Genomic DNA, 5264 nt, shown 5'->3' with positions numbered 1-5264 from the left:
ATACTGAATAATGATACAAAAAATAGAAGGCTTATATAGTCTAAGGCACATATCATAATGATTCAGTCAAATACTATTTGATCAATTAGCAATAAGTTCATACTGTAGATGAAACTATTGTCAAGAATAGGCTTATGTTGTCTTCAGACCGTTAATGTTTCCTTCAGATAACTTTTATGCAACGCAAGATCTACCTTGAGTTAGCCTCGGATTTAGTGCAATGTGGACCTATGTTATATCTTGTTGTCAATGATGTGCCTCTAAATCCAACACATTGATGTTGTTTGTTGGTTTACCAAGGTTTTAATATAAAGTTTTCACTATAGTAAATGAAGCCCTTTTGTCTTTCAATGTCTAAATGGATAAGGCTTATATGCTCTCAAAAATGGTCTGAAGATGATCACAGTTCTTAGGGCTACAATGGCCCAAAAATCATAGTAAACTTGACCAAAGAAAGTTTTGGAAATCACTTTGAAATGGTTAGTAATTTAACAATGAAAGTTTGCAATAAAATAGTAAGAGAAATATAGCTTTGAGTTTTACCTCCACGCAACCTTATTCCTAATTAACCGTTATTTTATATTGATCAACATTTAATGCTTAGAAGTGTGATACTTAGGATTGAACTTCCAATGGTGCCTTTCATTCTTATCAGATTTGATGAATAAACTTAAGATATGCCCATACAACAACTGCCCAAATTATGTCTCAGACTCCAAACCTTAAAGTATGCCTTTGTAATTTATTGGAAGACTTGTTCAGCTCGGATTAGGTATACTAAGCTTATCATAAGCAACTTCAGTAAAATTGTCCCACGGATTTGCTATACTTCAACCTTAATGAACCTCCAATGTAAGGTGCCAAGAAATTCAAGAACGTAGCTTCAGAAGATGTCTATACAATATACGAATTCAATGGTATTTAAACAAGCTTCAGATTGTGTAATAAGCCTAGATATTCCAACCACCAAAAACTACTTTTATAAACTCTCAAAAATGCCACAACCAACTTGAAAATGCTCCCACATATGTATCAATGTAAAGTCAGCAAATGACCTCAAAAAAACATGAAAGGTCTCCTGCTCAAGGGCCAAAATTTTTGGCCTCAAGACCTATGGTTATGTGGTGGAAAGTTTCCTAAAAAAGGGTTGAAATTCAGCCTCTAAAGTAGCCTAAAAACACTGATAATTCCCTCAGATCCAAGCCTTCAAGAAGGGCCGAAATCATGTTGGAAACAATGTTAATACTGAGAGGGGGGGTGAATCAATATTAAGGTTAATTTTTCTTTTATGCCAATTTAAATTTTCATTTTAGGCTTAGCAATCATTCATGTCACTATCAATAGTATATCATGTGGCAACAATATAAAATAACACATGAACACGTCACAATACCATGAGCATCAATACTCATATGAACACATAGATTTAACATGGAAATCAAAAAGGGAAAAAACACCTATCTTTGGTTATTATGATGCAAATAAAATCTCCTACTCTATTTACATCATATGTCTTTGTGAGCCACCACTTATAGGAAGCACAAACTCCCTTAGATTGGTTGCTAGCACTCACTGGTGGGAAGCACCAACTCCCTTCTTTGTAGACACCTTATCAACTTACCATGAAGCACCAACTTCATGGATTTATGCAAGCACCCACTTGTAGGAGTCACCTACCTCCAAGCTCTTCTCAGACACCAACTAGATGGAAGCTCCAAATCCCTGTTTTGTAGCCTCCATCCCACACTTAATAAGGATATATGTGCTCTATGTAATGGTACTCACTTTGCCTTGTTCCAACTTTGCATTCACCAACTTGACCCTCTATTCACTTCAGTAGCAACCAAAAAAATCTAACCTTTGTGCTAAGATTTTATTAAAAACATAATCAAAGCCTTCTCCCCACACTATCTTGGCCCTATTTCAATAATAGATACTCAACCGTTTGTTCTCGACCCTCATACTATCCATACCTTCATCAACTCTCGGTCATCTTCAGCTCAGGAACTCTCGTCCTTTCTTAGCAATGCTCTCACACACATAGAGCTCTCCACTTAACTCACAACAAGTTGCATTATTCACACATTGCACACTTGCAATCCTTAGTTTTGTTCCTCTGTTACACAAAGAACAATGCAGGCTATGTCAACTCGTCACTTTGCCTGAGAGCGTACTCCAACCCACTTCACCATTTTGTTGTTCCATTCTATTATATCTACTGCTACACACTATCAGTGATATTAATATCACATAATGGTTTTCCATGCTTACTAATCGCTCATAGTTCTTAGAATGTACTTCAACATGGCTTCCCTGAGCTTGGTCTAATCACAATACTCCCAGGTCCATTCTCATTAAAGTCTTCATGGCGTGGGGGACACTCAGGTGTGGCTTGTTCTATTTGAGCTAGGCCCTCAAATTTACTCTGCAAATTATGGTCCTTGTTGCCTTGATCCAGTGTTCTAATGCAGCTTCCATTGACACCAATTTTTAAATCTAGTTGCTCACTGATTCAATCTTGTTAACTCTTGTATAGAAGGCATCCAATTTGGAAGAACGACCAAATACAAAGGAACTAAGCTAAATTTGACGACCTATTCAATCTCCGTTAACTACAAGTGTGGTGAAATGCCACATATGGCACACCTACCAAATATAGAGCAAACAACTTGTTAAACAACACAAAATAATAGACAAGATATGAAAGATAAAACATTGAATGTATTTTATTCACAATGATATACATATTAATACATTTTCCATGACCATTGGATTCATCTTCCAAGGTCTCTTCGACTCCAATGACTCTTCATATTCCTTACCCAAAACCCTTAACATATTAGGTGTACAAAATCCCCCCTCTTAATTTGAAGGGGTATATATGAGTCCAAGAAGAGAGTTGTAATACAAAAGTGGTAGCCAATGGTTGAATGTGCTCTCTTAAATGAAGGTATAAGGTGGGAGAACTCAAACCCTCAACCGACGATGGTTTAAGGATGACCACCAACACTGGAACACTTAGGGTAGTTACTAGAACAGTTCCAAATCTAGCTAGAAGGTGGAGTATTTTTCTAGAGGAAGTGATCCCTAATGCTTTGAAAAGGGAGACCATTGGGGTCTCAACCTGGAATGTTTGATGTTTTTCCTAGAACTCTTCAAAACCTGGCTAGAAACCGAAGTCTTTTGCTAAAGGAAGTGTTCAAAAAAGGGAGACCATTGAAGTCTCAACCGGCTCTGAAAATGGAGAACATTGAAGTCTCAACATGTTCTGAAAAGGGAGACCATTGAGGTCTCAACCTATTTTGAAAAGGGAGACCATTGAGGTCTCAACCTACAATGTTTTAAGTAAGGCCACCAACCAAAAGACATGCTCAAGGGCTTCTTTGTCTTTGGATACACCTCTGAATTTGGGCATGGTTGACTCTAGCTCTAGACTTAGGAAGCAGTTTCAGGTTGTGGCTAGGGCTCGCTTGAATTATGTTTTAAGCTTGTAGATGACCATCAATTCCCCCCCTGTCAGATACAAGGTGAGAATATGAAGAAAACTCAACTGCAGTACTTTTCAATACTTGAAAACAAATTCTATGGTATGGGTGAAATATCTTCTTGGTTGTTGAAGCCCATTGCCAAGAAGTGATCCATCCAAGGTCAATATTTGTTCTTGCAGGAGGCTCGTTTATGAAGCATCTATTTGAATGATGAGTGTGCTTATGATAATTCTCACACGGGTGAAGACCAAAGCAACGATATTTCACATGGCCAACTCTGTCATAATGTTGGCATATGATAATCTGTTATGGAGGAGGAAGAGGAGCAGGTGAAGATGAGTTGTCTTGAAGAAATCCAACACTATGAAATTTGATGGGTTTTGAATAATCTGGAGTATGAAAGGAAACCTCCTTGTCATATCTAAGACCTATTTTGTACTTTTTACTGACAAGCTCTTCCGAAGGTCTAATGATGGACTTGGTAAGTGTAGGTTGAATTTTTGCATCTGCATGCAAATCTGTTCTTGCACTGAGCACTAAATCAATCTCAACCTCACTGATTTGATTAGTTTTTGGTTGTTGGTGGAAATTTATTTTAGACCAAAAAAAGGGATTGTTATGAACAAAAATAAGTCTAGAATGATGATTATGATATTGTAGCTCATCTTGTTTTAACTGTGACTCAAACTACAAAAAATCAGTCTTATCTTGAGCATTTTCAAGACATGTTTGAATGTTAGAGAGAGTGTCTTTGCTGATGTTTACCATTCCATCAACAGTGGAATGTATTAGAGTATTTAACAACTCTAATGCAACATCAAGTCTATTCATTTTCTCCAATCTTACAATTAATATCTTAGGCTATAAATCGCACAAGACTTGTTGGAATATAGCTACAACTTACAACTTTTTGAATGTTGCTACACAAACTTTGCAATGAATCTTGATAAAAAAAACAACATGAATATGCCACGAAATTCAACGCATCAACCAATACAATCAACTAATATATATATCAGTGCAGTCCTGAAATATGAACCAACTCAATGTAGTTGTGTTTTAAACTAAGGAATATGACATACCTATAATATTGACCACCACAATCTACTATTCAACACATATGATAACACTAGCATATGAATATGAATCATTGTTCAACCATATGAATGAAACACTAGGGCATAGGAATATGTATCAACGCACATACCAGGACTTCAATGCATTCACTAGTTAGATATACATATAAGGAGCACGAACCAATGACATATAACATCAAAGAACCAATGCACCATATACAGTCCATGACTTTCACGGTTAATGCAACAACGGCAGCTCTGAACAACACATAACATTGACGTAGATTTCGAACACATATAATTTTATGCCCATCACACACACATATATCATGACTTCAACATATCAAATAAAATGCAACAAACACACCAACAAATTACTCATTGTAGAGGAACAATACACCCTTTTGAACCAACACAACAATATACAAGAGTTTCAACACTCCATTCCTAATAAAGGACATTGTGTATGAAACAAATAGATAAACCAACGTTCACATTAATGTATTAGTTGTGCAATGCATTGAGGAGTTCGAACAACAATGAATTTCCAACGCATAATCACTGTAATACAACTCACTTCATCGCATAGAAACAACACAACACCAATTCAACGTGACAACATGAACCAATCCACGACATATGTAATTCAGTGCATAAAATTTCATGGACGCAGGGGTATAAATTACTCACTGCTCACTTC

The sequence above is a fragment of the Pinus tabuliformis genome, chromosome 9 (assembly GCF_031772625.1).
Source record: "Pinus tabuliformis cultivar Carrire ecotype Pingquan chromosome 9, CPIR1, whole genome shotgun sequence".
In the NCBI taxonomy this organism is placed as follows: Eukaryota; Viridiplantae; Streptophyta; class Pinopsida; order Pinales; family Pinaceae; genus Pinus; species Pinus tabuliformis.
The sequence above is the reverse complement of the archived record's forward strand: the minus strand, read 5'-3'. Positions refer to the sequence as shown.